The sequence below is a fragment of the Heptranchias perlo genome, chromosome 6 (genome assembly GCF_035084215.1).
Source record: "Heptranchias perlo isolate sHepPer1 chromosome 6, sHepPer1.hap1, whole genome shotgun sequence".
NCBI classification, from domain to species: Eukaryota; Metazoa; Chordata; class Chondrichthyes; order Hexanchiformes; family Hexanchidae; genus Heptranchias; species Heptranchias perlo.
The window spans coordinates 42,745,653-42,763,101 of NC_090330.1; the positions used below are offsets into that span (position 1 = coordinate 42,745,653).

At 47.2% G+C, this 17,449-nt stretch overlaps 1 protein-coding gene across 1 annotated transcript in view; it reads right to left on the reverse strand.

Annotated features, from left to right (window-relative positions):
• gpr45 (G protein-coupled receptor 45) overlaps positions 1 to 16,981 on the reverse strand; it is a 48,778-nt gene extending 31,797 nt beyond the window's left edge. Inside the window, exons 1-2 of the mRNA XM_067985440.1 lie at positions 16,897 to 16,981; positions 16,149 to 16,215 (exon numbers count right to left, since the gene is read on the reverse strand). The gene's annotated coding sequence lies outside the window, so the exon portion shown is untranslated. The remainder of the gene's footprint in view (positions 1 to 16,148; positions 16,216 to 16,896) is intronic.
• Positions 16,982 to 17,449: the final 468 nt, after the last annotated feature.

Sequence of the window (17,449 nt, forward strand, 5' to 3'; positions counted from 1 at the left end):
CACCACTGCAATTGATACCCCTTGTGTGCCACTGTTCCCAATGAACTGCTAACCACCCAACTTTCCTTCCTGGCCCCTATGCTAGTTGGTTCCTCTCCTCAGGTACTGCACCCCCTTTCCTTAAAAATTGCCATCATCACCCCATCCTCAAAATATCCTCCCTCGACCCCTCTGTTCTTGTAAAGTCCTAGAACATGTCATAGAATCATAGAAAGTTACAGCACAGAAGGAGGCCATTCAGCCAGTCGTGTCCATGCCGGCTGAAAAAGAGCTATTTGGCTTAATCCCACTTTCAGCACTTGGTCTGTAGCCCTGTAGGTTACAGCACTTCAAGTGCTCATCCAAGTACCTTTTAAATGAGTTGAGGGTTTCTGCCTCTACCACCCCTTCAGGCAGTGAGTTCCAGACCCCCACCACCCTCTGGGTGAAAAAAATTCTCCTCAGCTCCCTCTAATCCTTCTACCAATTACTTAAAATCTATGCCCCCTGGTCACTGACCCCTCTGCTAAGGGAAATAGGTCCTCCTTATCCACTTCATCTAGTCCAGTCATAATTTTATATACCTCTATTATTTCTCCCCTCAGCCTCCTTTGTTCCAAAGAAAATAACCTCAGCATTTCAGGCACCCAATGTCAGCATCAAGCACTCGCACAGCTGGATACAGAATAAAATTCCCTCTACATTGTCCCAACAATGTGCCTCAACACCAACCCAGAGGAATACCCCTGTTACAGCAAAGTCTTGTGCTTCAATTTCTCGCACCAGTCATCCCAGTGACCTCTCTGAGCGAGATTCATAATTTGAGAGATATTGTGGCCAGCTGTGTGATTCAGACAAGCAGCTGCCAGGAGCTGAATTCAGATGGTACAAACCCTCATTTAGGACCCTTACAGCCAGCTGAGAAGAGACTTTCACCCTGTTAGCCTGGGCAGCATTTTAAACCCAGATCTCAGAGGCGCCTCCCAAATCCGTGTCCATCCTTCTAACAATTCCATATTTGAATCTCCCCAGTCAGGTTTACATTCTTACCGCAGCACCAAAATGGCCCTAATCAAAGCCACAAACAACATCCTTTGTGACTCATCCTTGGGCTCTATGCAGCTTTTGACATGGTTGACCACTTGTCGAATACCTCCCCTCCATTGTCCAACTCAGTGGAATTCCCTAGCTTAGTTCCACTTTTACCTTGACGATTATAGCCAAAGCATATCCAACAATGGCTTCTCTTCCTGTCCCGCACCATTACCGCCAGAGTCCCCTTCGGACCTATCGCTGGCTCCCTCCTCTTCCTCATCTACTTGGCGACATCATCCGAAGGCATGAGGTCAGCTTCTACATGTAGCGCTGACAACACCCAGATCTACCTCTCCACCATCTCTGTCAACCCCTTCACTGCCTCTGTGTTGTCAGGCTACTTGTCCAACATCCAGTCTTGGATGAGCTACACCCAAACACTGGAAAGAGTAAAGCCACTGTTTTTGGCCCCGCACAAACTCAGTACACTTGACACCGATTCCAGGCCCTCCCTGGTCATTGTCTCAGGTTGAACCAGACTGTTTGCAACCTCAGCGTCATATTTGACCCTGAGCTGAGCTTCTGCGCATAATATCTTCTCCATCACAAAGTCACCTACCTCATTCATCTGCTGCTGAAACCCTCATTCATACCTTTGTCACTTCCAAATTTGACTATTCTAATGCTCTCCTAGCCAGCCTCCCATTATCCACCCTCTGTAAACTTAAGCTCATCCAAAACTCTGCTGCCCATACCCTATCCTGAACCAAGTCCCGCTCACCCATCACCCTGTCATCGCTGAAATACATTGGCTCCCAGTCCCCCAATAACTCAAATTTAAAATTCCCATTCTCATTTTTAAATCCCTTCCTGACTTCACCTTTTCCTATCTCTGCAACTTCATCCAGCCCTACATTTCCCCTTTCCCCAAACTCTCTCTGATTTTATGCATCCCTGCCACCCATAGCCTCATTACTGGCAGCCATGCCTTTAGCTGTCTATGCCCCACATTCTGGAATTACCTCCCTAAACCCTTCCAACTCTCCATCTCCCTCTCCTCCTTTAATACCTTCCTTAAAACCCATCTCTTTCACCAAGCTTTTGGTCACCCCTCCTAATATCCTTCTTTGGCTTATCCATTTTTTTAAGTTCCACCTCTATGAGGCAACTTTGGGACATTTTTCTATGGTAAACTTGCTATATAAATGCATGTTGTTGTTGTTGTTCATCAGACGCTGAGCTGAAGCAGAGCCGGAGGAGCCAGCATATCTTGTGGCAGTTCACACGATCCATAAAAAACCATGTCTCCAGCACTGCTGGAAATAGCTACGTTGTCACTTTAATACTTACTGATACAAACAATATCAGGAGTGTTTGACACACAGACGCCTTAATGCAGGCACAAAGCCTTGAAATTGAGGTGTGGTACTAGGAAGGCATCCTGCATTGTAATGCAATTATGTAACATTGCCAAGTGGTTGACTGCTTAGATGAAATCATCCCTTCAGAGGAGATTAACAACGTTTAGTAATGGCTGTCCCTTCTCATGGCTTATTTGATTTACAGTACTGTCGCTGCCAGCAGCCCTGGAATATAAATTAGGTGGCCCTGTGCCTTCCAGCGGAGCAGGGAACCACCTCAAGAGATGACGTACCAGGCTCCACTGGCAGAAATGTTTTCTGGCCACTCGCCTGCTTATACAACAGCTGGCCTGCATGGGCATTCCCGAGCCATGGAGAGCGCCGCATGGGCAGAAATGAAGTTGTAATATGTGACTGTCAAACAACTGCTCATTCGCAAGATTGCGCTATGTTTATTTATTAGAGAAAATGGTGACAAAAACTGAAGGAGTAGCAGAAAAAGGTAAAGAATAGCTCAAGTAGAACTTTCAAATCTCTCACGGTAAGGCTCCCACCAATGGCTCAGTGGTTAAAAGCACCACGAGCTATACACACCAGGAAGTCATAAGTTCAGTTCCTGATCAGTGCTGTTAGCTGGCAGCAGTGGGGTGCTACAATTGGCCCCAGTGCCCCCAAGCTAGGCAGGAGAAAAAAGTCAGGGTTCATGCACCTGGTTGCTGTCCAATGAACACTGCTGAAAATTGTATGTGTGACTGTCAAACAAGTAAAAGATCAGGATCGACTGTGATGCTTTCAATGCTCAAACATCCTGCAAGCACTCAAAGTATAGTGTCATGCATGAAGAATGGTCACCTGGCAAGATACCAGAGGACTACACTGGGATGAGTCCCACTCACTTATTATACCTGTCCTCGCCAACTTCCACGGCTGCCCATCTTCGAATGCACTGGTTTCAGAATCCTCGGCTTTAATTACAAATCACTCCACAGCCTTACCACACCCGAGCTCTGCAACCTCCTCCAGTCCTACATCTCAGCTAGTACCCTCTGCTCCCTGTACATCCTTCCTGTCATCACTGGTGACAGAGCCATCTCTGACCTCCAGTGTGAACTTTCTCTCTCAACTACTATCTCTTACTACTTCTCTCAACCTGGGGTTGTTCTTCTTAGAGCAGAGAAGGTTATGGGGAGATTTGAAGGTTGAGGGGAGATTTGATAGAGGTGTTCAAAATCATGAAGGGTTTTATAGAGTAAATAAGGAGAAACTGTTTCCCGTGTTAGAAGGGTCGGTAACCAGAGGACACAGATTTATGGTAATTGGCAAAAGAACCAGAGGCGACATGAGGAACAAAAATTTTATGCAGCGAGTTGTTATGATCTGGAATGCACTGCCTGAAAGGGTGATGGAAGCAGATTCAATAATAACTTTCAGAAGGGAATTGGATAAATACTTGAAGGGGGAAAAATTGCAGATATATAGGAAAAGAGCATGAGAATGGGACTAATTGGATAGCTCTTCAAAAGAGCAGGCACAGGCACGATGGACTGAATGGCCTTCCTCTGTGCTGTATCATTCTGATTCTCCACACCTTTAAGAGCCCCAAAATCTACCTCACTGACCATACTTTTGATTGCTTCCCTAACTCTTCCCCTGCCACTACCTGATGGTTAATTTTCTCTAATTTTCCACTGTGAAGACCCTTGAAATGTATACTACATTAAAGGCACTATATAAGTGCAAGTTGCAGTTGTTGTTAGTATCAATATCTTCAGGGGGCGAGGGGAGGAAAGGGGAAAAACTGAAATATGTCGGACTAAACTGAAAAATGCCAATGTTAAATGTTAACTAAAAATGTCCACCCTGACACACAACCATCTGTGGCTCTAACTAATATTTATTACTAAAGGTTCTGACTCAGGTATTAAGACAAAGTCAATAACTGTGTTAATTAGGTGAGCATCAGTGATTCCATTTCACAAATTCACTGTCATTAACTATCCTCTTTGGGTGAAGATAATCTCCAACGCTTTCTGACTCATTGTAGGAGACAGAGCCATAATGTGACACTTGGTGTGCTTAGGTCACAGTCAGTGACTGTACTGTTGACAGCCACTTCCCCACCTCTGACTCAGACAGTAATTAATCAGCAGGAATATAAGTATTTGGAGTGTATTTTTACATCTTTGCTTCATCCCCATCAATTTATAGAGTCTTTTTAAAACAATTAAATAAATTGTTACAAGCTATTTATAAAAGAGAAACTGGCAAAGAAAATACTGTTTGTGATAGTAACAGATGAATACTTAATGCATTCCCAAAACGTTCCTTTGTCCACTATTTTAATGTAAATGGTAACCTGTTTATTCTCAAGAGGTTAGCACCTCTGTTAAAATAGTGAACATAGGAATGTCATATGAGCATGTTAAATGCTCCATCTTTTAATATAGCAAACAATCATTTTCTAGGCTTCTGTCATAAACAAAGATACAAATTTCACCTTGAATTTTGCCCTTCACTGAGGACCCAGCCTTTTAACTTGGCCCCCATGAGGACTGGGGTCATTTGACAAAACAAGTCATTCCCAGGTAGGTTTGCCAGAGTTAACAGAAATGGTTAGCGTAGGGTTGCCAACTCAGGTTGATTGTATTCTGGGAGGTTTCACCATATGATCTCCTGCCTCCAACCACTCCACTTTATGCTCCTGTCGTTGTTTGCCCGACACATCCATTCCTCGGGGCACACCGTCTTCCCACACCAACTGGAATTCATTACCCAATTATATGAATCTTGACTGTCATTCCAACAGCCTTTTGTCCCATCTCAAATACTTTTATAACTGATAAACAAAGGTGAGAAAAATTTAAAAAAACACATTTTTTAATGCCCCTATGATTTTTCACCTGGGGTTGCTTGCAGCAGTTCCCTGGTTTATCCCTGAAGATTCCAGGACAGTCTTGAGGCTAAATAATTTAATAAATAAATAACTGCAGCTGGCACTAAAGCCCATGAAAGTGCCAACTGGAAACCAAAAGAAGAACAGCCTTCAAGCGGCCTAATGTACCTATCATTAGATGCCCTCCTGCCTGCAGGTCCCCTGAGGTCTGGTCCCCTGCCAAGTTTCACTGACATGCTGGAGATGCGGCGTCCAGAAGCCGTGGCCAAAAATGATGCAGATCCCTTCCACCTCCCCTTTTGAAGCTCCCACCTGTTTTCTGTGTTTTGACTTGCAGAATAACATTTATAGGAAGTTTTGAAACTGCAAATTTCCTTCACCAAAGAACAATTAAATTGATTGATCTCACCCCGTGTTTACTTAGCAGCAATTAGACATTACGGCCTTAAAAAGGACACTGCTTCACCGTAACAGCTTAATGATACATAAGCACGTTGTCCGACTTAATGCTGCGCCTCTAGCCAAGCTGTTCCAGTACAGCTACAATACTGGCATCTACCCAACAATGCTCAGGTATGTCCTGTCCACAAAAAGCAGGACAAATCCAATCCAGCCAATTACCGCCCAATCAGTCTACTCTCAATCACCAGCAACGTGATGGAAGGTGTTGTCGACAGTGCTATCAAACGGCACTTACTCACCAATAACCTGCTCACCGATGCTCAGTTTGGGTTCTGCCAGGACCACTCGGCTCCAGACTTCATTACAGCCTTGGTCCAAACATGGACAAAAGAGCTAAATTCCAGAGGTGAGGTGAGAGTGACTGCCCTTGACATCAAGACAGCATTTGACCGAGTGTGGCACCAAGGAGCCCTAGTAAAATTGAAGTCAGTGGAAATCAGGGGGAAAACTCTCCATTGGCTGGAGTCATACCTAGCACAAAGGAAGACGGTAGTGGTTGTTGGAGGCCAATCATCTCAGCCCCAGGACATTGCTGCAGGTGTTCCTCAAGGCAGTGTCCTAGGTCCAATCATCTTCAGCTGCTTCATCAATGACCTTCCCTCCATCATAAGGTCAGAAATGGGGATGTTCGCTGATGACTGCACAGTGTTCAGTTCCATTCGCAACCCCTCAGATAACGAAGCAGTCCGAGCCCGCATGCAGCAAGACCTGGACAACATCCAGGCTTGGGCTCATAAGTGGCAAGTAACATTCGCACCAGACAAGTGCCAGGCAATGACCATCTCCAACAAGAGAGGGTCTAACCATCACCCCCTGACATTCAACGGTATTACAATCGCCGAATCCCCCACCATCAACATCCTGGGGGTCACCATTGACCAGAAACTTAACAAGACCAGCCATATAAATACTGTGGCTACAAGAGCAGGTCAGAGGCTGGGTATTCTGCGGCGAGTGACTCACCTCCTGACTCCCCAAAACCTTTCCACCATCTACAAGGCACAAGTCAGGAGTGTGATGGAATACTCTCCACTTGCCTGGATGAGTGCAGCTCCAACAACACTCAAGAAGCTCGACACCATCCAGGACAAAGCAGCCCGCTTGATTGGCACTCCATCCACCGCCCTAAACATTCACTCCCTTCACCACCGGCGCACAGTGGCTGCAGTGTGTACCATCCACAGGATGCACTGCAGCAACTCGCCAAGGCTTCTTCGACAGCACCTCCCAAACCGCGACCTCTACCACCGAGAAGGACAAGAGCAGCAGGCACATGGGAACAACACCACCATGCACGTTCACCTCCAAGTCACACACCATCCTGACTTGGAAATATATCGCCGTTCCTTCATCATCTCTGGGTCAAAATCCTGGAACTCCCTTTCTAACAGCATTGTGGGAGAACCTTCACCACACAGACTGCAGCGGTTCAAGAAGGCGGCTCACCACCACCTTCTCAAGGGCAATTAGGGATGGGCAATAAATGCCAGCCTCACCAGCGACGCCCACATCCCATGAACGAATAAAAAAAAACAAGAAATCTGATGTGTGTGCACTCATGCTGGAACAAAACATGTCTCCACCTCCTTAGAGTTTCACAGAAAAATTCCGATGGAAATTCCACATCTTATGTACACCTGCAGGAAGCAGGCAAATGTGCCCTACATGGACAGATGTAGGCTCCACCAAGGAGAAAGCAATGGTAAGGGATTGATTACTGTTTTACTTGGGAGATCAACGTTGAGGGACCATTACGAAGCAGCCTCTAGTAAATTTGAATCTTCAGCCAAACCAACCTGTGCCCCTCCCTTGCAATTGTGGACACCCACCCCACATATTTAAATGATCCTGTCCCCATCACTTGAAATGGGATCATAGCAGGAACAAAGTTTCCCAATGTTGCATTTCTGGCGGCACAATGGCATGCTGGAATTTCTTGGCCCCTATGTCAATATATCGCCATCATGGTTTGTTGATAAATCAATTTAATTATTCAAATTGCTTCTTGAAAAGAGTTGTGACTGCCATTTTTTACATCGAGTTACATCAAAACTACAGCACAGAAACAGGCCATTCAGCTCAACTGGTTTATGCCAGCATTTATGCTCCACACGATCCTCCTCCCTCCCTACTTCATCTAACCCTATCAAGATACCCTTCTATTCCTTTCTCCCTCATGTGCTTATCTAGCTTCCCCTTAAATGCATCTATACTATTTGCTTCAACTACTCCTTGTGATAGCATGTTCCACATTCTTACCACACTTTGGGTAAAGAAGTGTCTCCTGAATTCCCTATTGGATTTATTGGCAACTATTTTATATTTATGACCTCTAGATTTGGACTCCCCCACAAATGGAAACATTTTCTTTACATCTACCCTATCAAACCCTTTCATAATCTTAAAGACCTCTAACGGGTCACCCTTCAGCCTTCTCTTTTCTAGAGAAAAGAGCCCAGCCTGTTCAGCATTTCCTGATGAGGATATCTTCTAATTTCTGGTATCATCCTTGTGAATCTTTTTTGCACCCTCTCCAATGCCTCTATATCCTTTTTATAATATGGAGACCAGAACAGTGCACAGTACTCCAAGTGTGGTCTAACCAAGGTTGTATACCTTGCTTTTCAATTCTATCTCTCTTGAAATGAACCCTAGTGCTTGATTTGCCTTTTTTATGGCCTTATTAACCTGTGTCGCAGCTTTAAGTATCTGTACCCCTAGATCCCTTTGCTTCTCTAACCCGTTTAGACTCCTAGGGCCCGATGTTAGCAGGCCTGCGGGTTCTCGGCGGGGTTGCTATCGGGCGCGTGGGTAACGCGCCCGGTGAAATGAGTGCATCCCCCGCGCGATCACAGGATAATTGAAGTCATTTACCTGCGGTTACGGGTTTTCCGCTTCTCAGCTGCGCGCCGGCGGCCTGCGCATGCGCAGTGACGTCTGAGTGATGGTGGAGCTCTATTTAAAGGGGCAGTCCACCAATGCTCCTCCTGCTGCAAACAAGCAGTAGCACACCATGGAGCACCCCAGGGGTAAGGCTGCCCTACGATTTTCTGACCACTCACTCCAGCTGCTGCTGGACGGGGTAAGGAGGAGGAGGGAGACGTTGTTCCCCAGCGACGGAAGGAAGTGCCCTGCCTCCGCCACCAGGAAGGCATGGGCGGAGGTGGCCGCGGAGGTTAGCAGCAGGGGCAACACCACAAGAACATGGATGCAGTGTCGGAAGAGATTCAACGATCTCACTAGGTCCGGCAAAGTGAGTACACTAACGCACTCTCCCACACTCCGTCTTCCACATCACCTCAAACACCTCACAACCCCTTCTGCACTGCCACCACAACGCTCCCGCATCCATCCTCACAGCCACTCAACTATCATCCTCACCGTGCCTGCACGTACCCACCGTCCCTGTCCCCATTCGAACACTACCACACACCCCAATCCCCATACAATGGGATGGGCATGTGGCACATGCATCCTCCCATCCATCTCCCACATGCTCAACCCACCCACACCAATGCTTGAAGCGTCTCACAATGCAATCATCACTCAATCACGCATCTGTGTTTTGCCTTGACAGGGGAAGAGATGCAAGAACGCCCGGGAAAGGGCACGCACCAGAGGGGGCCCGCCACACCAGGTGGTTCTAACGGACGCAGAGCTGGACGCCTTGGAGATCAGCCACACGCTACATTGCCTGTCCGTGGCGGATGGCGAGGCTGGGGCTGCAGAAACGTCCGGTGACGGAAAGCTGACACTCAGCACTCATGATCGCGAATGATCTTAGCATCACTTGGCATCTGCCGCACCTCAACATTTGTCCACATGCCTGATATTGCCCTTTGTTCTCTTGCTGGGCCGTCTGCGAGCGCCGTGTCTGTGGAGGGCGATTCCTCAGAGGACATGCCGGTCTCTGAGGGTCCATCGTCACATATGAGCCAAGCATCCACCAGCGCAGATACACACACCTCGGTGGGTCCCCCTCCTCAATTAGTTGGGATTGCACATGGTGAGTCATCGCGCACATGTGAGCATGAGCAGACCCTGGTGGCAGGGGCAGCCGCGGAGGGTCCCCATCGGTGGGAGCACTCTTCTCCAGGCTCTGCTCAGCCGGACCCAGATGCTGAACCCAGGGGGCCACCAGTCAAAAGGAGAGTCGTCGAGGGGCACCAGCACATTGCCGAGGTACTGGAAGAGGTGCCACGCGCACTCTCCACAATCGCGCAGGTGATGGAGGAGTCCAACTCCTGCATGAGGGCAATGGTGGCACAAGTACAGGAGGGTATCGGCGACATAGTGTCGCGGGTAGGTGCGGGAACGTCTGCGGTGGAGGAAAGGCTAGCCTCCCTCGAGCGTCACGCACAGCTCAACATTGAGTCCATCCAGGCCCTGACAACGGCTGTTCGGATTCAGGGTGAGCAACATTCTGCCGCCATAAACAGGCTGTCAGATACATTAGAGGTGGCCTTGCAAGGTCTCACACAGGTCATCCAAACTGCCGTCCAGCAGGGTGGAAGGGGTGATGTGGGCCTAGGCCATGAGAGGGAAGATGGTGAACGGGGACATGGAAGTGGGGACGCTACTCAAAGTGCCCCCACGTCTCACCCGTTGCCCCCCTCTCAACCAGTACCCGCAATGGTGCCTCCTCTCCAGGTGGCCGAGTCTGCCCCTGCACAGGTGCAGGAGGAGCAGTCTGTGGAGGTGCCCTCATGGGCACCGAAACCCAGGGGGCGTCGGCCCAAAGCATCCACCCGGTCAGGGCACGAACAAGAGCAACCTGCCACTACCTCTGCTGGAGCCACAGGGGTAGCACCACGTAGGGGTTCCCGCAAACGTAAGGCCAAGGTGTTATGAACACAAAGGGAATGCACCAGGGTGTATGACAATTTGTTATGTTTTTATTTATAGTCGTTTACTCCACATACACAATAAACACAATTGTTCTCACCACTACTGCCACCTCTTGTCCATTCTTGAGCGGCTTGTGCAATAGGTCCCTTTCGTGGGGCTCATCATGACGACGAACACCTGGTCCCACCCATTGGGTCACACTACAGTGGGTGCAGGAGTACAGGCACCACTCTTCTGTGGAGGGGGCTGGTATGGCCGCTCCTCTGTGCACGTGATGAGGTCTGGACGCCTCAGACAGTCTGATGTTAGGAGAACCGTTGACATATGAGTGCCTCCCTGGCCTGACGAGCATCCAGGTGAGCCGGTGTTCGGCCCATGGGTCGTTCCTCCTCCTCTTGCTCCTCCTCCTCCTCCTCCTCCTCCTCCTCCTCATCGTCGTCCTCAATGTGGGTGGCGGGTGTGCATGGGGCCTCCTCCAGCGGCACCCCTCTCTGTTGTGCCATGTTGTGCAGGGCACAGCAGACAACTATAATTCATCCTACTCTGAGTGGCGTGTATTGGAGCGCTCCCCCAGAACGATCAAGGCACCTGAAGCGCATCTTGAGCAGCCCTATAGCCTGCTCAATTGCAGACCTGGTAGCAATGTGGCTGTCATTATATCGACGCTGCGGCTCGGTGATGGGGTTCCTCAGAGGTGTCATAAGCCACGTGTGCAGGGGATATCCCTTGTCGCCGAGGAGCCAGCCGTTGCCGGTGTTGGGTGAGTGGGAGGGGCGGGACGGTGGACTCCCTGAGGACGAAGGCATCGTGGCAGCTGCCAGGGTATCTGGCGCACACGTGTAGGAATCTCTGGCGGTGGTCACTGATGAGCTGGGCGTTCATGGGTGATACCCTTTCCTGTTGATGAACAGTCCTGGCTCACGTGGAGGTGCCCGTATTGCTATGTGGGTGCAATCGATTACACCCTGCACCCGTGGAAAGCCAGCCACAGCATGGAATCCAACCGCCCTCTCCGTCTGGCTGCGCTCGTCCATGGCGAAGTTGATGTAGTGCGAGGCCCTGTGGAACAACCCATCGGTAACCTGCCTTATGCACTTGTGTGCAGACGACTGACAGACCCCGGTGATGTCCCCGGTGGCACCCTGGAAGGATCCGGAGGCGAAGAAGTTGAGGGCAGTGGTGACTTTGACGGCGACGGGTAAGGAGATGCTGCTTGGCCCATCCGGGAGCAGCTCGTCATTAAGGAGGCTGCAGATGTCGGCGACTACCTGGCGAGTGACTCTGAGCCTCCGTATGCACTGCTCCTCAGAGAGGTTCAGGAAGCTGAGCCTCGCTCTGTAGACCCTGTGCGAAGGGTAATGCCTCCTGCGACGCATCTCTCTCTGCGGTTGCCCTCCCTCCTGCTGTGCAGGTGGATGTGCCACAGCACCGTGTTGTGGGGATCCACGTGTCTGAGGCGGACGGCGTGGCCTGCGAGGCTGCTGAGGCTGGTGATGCTGTTCATCCTCCGAGGATGTCAAGGCGGCCCCCATCTGGCAGGTGTAGGTCTGAGGGGTTGTGCAAGGTAGGTAAGTGTGTCCTCGCACCAGGGTTGCGGTTCCACGTCGGTGAATCTTCTTGCTAGGAGGAGGGTGGTGGAGGGCAAGCGTTGCCCTATGTGACGGAGTGGCCTCCTGCGTTGGTGAAGGGTCTCCCCCCCCCCCTGTGGAATGCACCTTGCCAGCTGCCACAGGCTGCTGGCTGCAACACGTCCGTTTGAAGTGAGAGTGTTTCCCCCAGTATGGGAAACAGTCTCAGTTCAAGGTAAAATCCCACCCTTCCTAATAAAACAGCTCAATCAGGCCAGTTAATGACCTGAAATAGCTAAATAAATACTGTCAAGTGGCATCCCGCTGGCTTTAATTGCCTGCGGGATTCCCACCAGCGGGGGCTGCGCGCGCACGCTGGCGCGTCCGTGGGGAACCCGGAAGTGGGCGGGATCGAGGCGAGCTCCGGTCCCGCGCCAGGATTCCCCGATTTTCGGGGCCCCCCCGCCGAGAACGCACCCGATAGCGGGTGGTAAAATCGAGCCCTTATTATCCAAGCAGTGTGTGGCCTCCTTATTCTTCCTACCAAAATGCACCACTTATCAGTACTTACACACAATTGCTGTGAATGAATGGCCAACAGAAGGCTTGCATGATATGGTGTGCAACATCTGCATCTAGTGGGATGTGATCAGTTTCTACAGGGCAGGAGAGCCTGCATTCACGGCCAATTTGAGGGTGGAACATCAACCCCTAACCAAAGTGTGGTTAATGACCATTTTAGATAGGTGAAAAAAACAGTAGGAGATTTAGCCTCATTGAAGTATGATGCGATGCTGGGGAAGGTTTTAAGCTCAGTATACAGATGCCGAGGGGAGCCTGGATAGTGCGAACAAGGCATGTTGATCCTACATGAGAGATGATGTGGAGACAGGCAGAGAACAAAATTGATATGGGTTTCAGCTGTGACAAGGGAGAGGAGCTTATTAGGGAGGGGGGGGGGGCAAAAACATTGGCTTCAGTCTTGCCAATGTTCCGTTCGAGGAAGTTGTGAATCATCCATTACTTAATGTTGGACAGGTAGTCTGAGAGTGTGAGGTGGTTGTGGGTCAAGAGAGGTGGTGGAGAGGTAAAGCTGGGTGTCATATGGAAGCTGATCCCAGGCTTTGGGAAGAAGGCTGCTTGCTTCTGATCAGAAAAATCAACTAAGTTAAAGATGTTTTGAACAGGTGTGAATAGAGTGTGTTTAACATCGATTGGGGGACTTTCATTGTGTCAATAAGCCCAAATCCAGATGTTGTATATTTGTGGGCTCCATCAACATTCTCACGTGGCCACTCTTAAGACTTTCGCCAAGAATTTCCTCAGGGGTTCTGCCAATCAACTACCATAACTTCAACGAAAGAAACCCTGTTTACACATCGAGCTGAGAAAATTCCTGGTATTTGTGTGTATAGGTTGTACAGATTGTTGGTTATGTTCAGCTGATCAGATCGATTGCCTACAAAGCAAGTGCCTGCTCTTCACAGGAATTGAATATATGAGAAAAAACACATTTTATGTGTTAGCAGTTTGGTTTATCTTGCCAAAGAGCATGGGGATGAATTAGCTTACACTTAGGCAATTTGTAAAAAGTGTATTCTATTTTTGCTTAGGAACAAGATTGCTTATTTCTTTCTGAGAAGGATTTCATCTCAGGTTCTATATGAAGAATGCAAAGGCTCTTGTTTGATATTTAGGGGGTGAATGGAAAGGAAAATCAAGCAGGGTGTATAACGCCGGCCGATCCACTACCACCCGTTTTGCGCCCCGGCCAAAGTTGAATTTTACCCTCTTTATCTCTATCAATAATCATTACAGTACCTGTATGAGTTAATTTCTTAACTTTTAAAAAAATTTACTGATCAATGTCAATTGGGCTTTACATTATTTCCAAGACTTCCAGGGCTTCTAATTAAAAATATCCCATAAGGGAGCATTATGCAGACACTATAATTTGACACTAAGTTTGCACAATTGTCAATGAATTAATTGGGTAGATTTTACGAATTTGCACAATGGGAGTATATATTTGGAATTCAAGCATGGAGGGTAGTGGGCCCCACAGCAGTTCTCTTCCATGTGTAAGTATCTATCAATAAAATTCAAATATGTTTTAGAGATATGTAGTGGATCTATAGAAGATTCTCACTGGCCATAGGTTAATATTACTACTCATGATTAAAAAAGCCCTAAGTGTGAGTGAGCTGTGCATATTTTATTCATCTGGATGAATCTTAGTAATGCAGTGACACCTAATATACTCTTCATATTCAATGAGGTAAGTGAATAGGCCACTTATTATTGGGCCTCTCCTAATTACGCTCTGGAGCCAGTCACTAGGAAAGTGCACCACAGCCCAAAACATATACGTGTCCTTGGATTGTTCATCCCTTCATCTTGAAAAATGTTTTAGACCAACAACTCATCCTGTGAAAAACTGCAGGAGAAAACCTGTATCTAATCTCACAAAATGTACAGCAATGCACTTTGTCACCAGACAGCCATCAGGAAACCTTAGAGAATATGCAAGGCACAGTGTATGATTTATTTGGCTTTACACTTTAATAAGGGACTGAGAGATGATGAATACACAAAGCAATAGTGAATGATTTAACTAGCCTGAAGTGCTCCATTGTATAATGGAGTCCACTATTCACTCATTATAAATAAAAGCAGAAAATGTAGGAAACACTCAGCAGGTTAGTGAGTTAACTTTTCAGGTCAATGACCTTTCCTCCAAACTGTTCTGATGAAAAGTCATCGACCTGAATTGTTAACTGTTTTTCTCTCCACAGATACTGCCTGACCTGCTGAATGTTTGCAGCATTTTCTGTTTTTATTTCAGATTGCAGTATTTTGCTTTTGATTCATTCATCATAGCTTTACAGAAAAGAAATAGTATAAAACCATATTTTTGTTACCAGAATAATTGTTATTGATATTTAGAAATTGAGAGTTTATTTCTTAGGATTATTCATTTTATGCTTTTTTTTTTACATTAACTATTCACAGAAATTTGGTTTTAAAATTCAGGATCCTTTCTGAAGGTGGAGTTCCACTATCAGAATCTCTTTTTAAAATCAAACTCGCCCTGGATCACTGAAACTATCCCATCTACACCAACTCTGAAGTTAATAGCTCCAAGTGAAACATGGGCAGGTGGCAGAGGAAAATAAGATGGGAAGCATTCCAATTGGCCCCCATCCATCCCAGTTATTTAAAAACTGGAAACTGTAATAGCTGATTTGCTCTGTAAAAGCAGTTCTGATGATGAACCATCATTGCGTACACGTTGTTACAAGCCTCTTGAAAAACGATAAAGCTCCTTTATGGATTTTATCACCTTTACTGGCTGTTTTCAAACAGACTTAATTCCTGGAGCACCCAGGAATAGCCTATTATGGAAACTCAGTTATGGAGCTTGACTACTGTGACAAGATGCAATATCGCCTCCAGAAGAATTTCTGTAGTGCAACTTTTTTAAAGGGTGCATTAAGTGTTAAAGATATACACCACTTATGCAGATTATTGATGATGTGAATCTTACCACAGTATGAATGACATAATTTACATCAAAAAACGTCCCTGGAAAAGGTTTGCAAATATTCCTCAGTAATCAGTGTCCCTTGACTTACTGATACTATTACTTTACTATAAACAAAGATCTGGCACGATTCAGTGCGACCGGTACTTTGATTAAAACTGCTCTGGGTAATTGCTCTAAATGTCTATTTGTAACTGAAACTATTCTACAATAAATCAGTTAGTGCCTTCGGTGCTGAGACTTAAAGATCAGACACCAGCTAAACACAGATTTAAACTGCTCCACATCTCTCTCATCTTATCCCTCCCTTGTTGCAAAAAAAAAGGTGTCCATTCTCCTTCACTCGATGTGCAATAACTCGGGCAAGCGCCGAAATTGACATTGTGAGAATACCGAACAGCCAAGCACACACAACTAACGCGTGAAGGAAGCGTCTGTAAATAAAATAATTTAAATACCTCCGACCCTTCTTCTTCGTCACGACCACCAGCCGAATCTCAATGGCAAAATATGATCACCGCGGCGCTGCAAAATAAAAAAGACTGGATCAAAACCAGAGATGGGGGAGGAGGAGACACGTAAAACAAGAGTCGATGTGACTAATCGCTGCAGATGGTCTGGTTGGTTTGCTTAAATGAGAACAAGGGTTACCGCATTCAAACGGGAGGCCAGTCTCCCGAATGCGAGGAACCCACGTTGTGCTCGGAGCACCAATGGCTCCGTAGCGGTTGTAAACAATTTTACAACACCAAGTTATAGTCCAGCAATTTTATTTTAAATTCACAAGCTTTCGGAGGCTTCCTCCTTCGTCAGGTGAACGATGAGCGGTTATCAGAGAGACGCTCACATTTTGTCCAAGTCATGGTGTGTGGAAGGCGGGAGGTGGGCTGCAGTGCCCAGCCCGCCAAATCACTGCACCTCTCGCCGGGGAATTCATCCACAAAGATTTCTCTAAAACCAAAGGCCAACACCCAGTGTAAATTGTACCGGGGACAGGGGGGGGGGGGGGAGCGACACTTCGCCGGCAATGGATTCGTCATGTCTTTAGAAAGGAAGAAACACGGAGTGTAGGACTCGGTGGTTATTTTCTGCTTCTCGCACGTCAAACTTCTGAATTCCTCAGTGAAAATCCACCTACGGCGCTCCCATTATTCCCAAGCAGGGTTTATGGCGAGGGCAAAATAACCAAACACTTTCATTACTCACCCCCCAATTTATGCGCGTCATCTTAGTAAAACTAGCAAAAGCTGACCAACAGCTGCAGGACAAACCCCAACCCAGCCCCTGATAATTCACCAAGGGCATTGGCATGTGAAGACAAGGACTTACACAGCAGGTGTGGTAGCTCAAGCTGAAGGCATACATAACATTCCGTACTAACCTTGATGAGGAAAGGTACATGAAGGATATGCTGATAGCGTTAGATGAAGTAGGGAGGGAGGGGGCTCGTGTAGAGCATTATCACCGGCATAGACTTGTTGGGCCAAATGGCCTGTTTCTATGCTGTACATTCTGTGTATTGCCAAGTAATGAAAGACTGAAGGGGAAAACCTAAATGCTGAAAGTAGAAAATTGGTGGGGGTGAACAAAAAAAATAGAATTTTTATATTAAAAATGCTATATTCTGATTGATTATACACACTTCACAATTGATAGATTTTCGATCTGACAAAACAGATACATTTGGATGTTCAACAAACCAGCCAGACCATCAATTACCCAAAAGTTACCTCAACAGTCACTCTTCCACATCTAACCA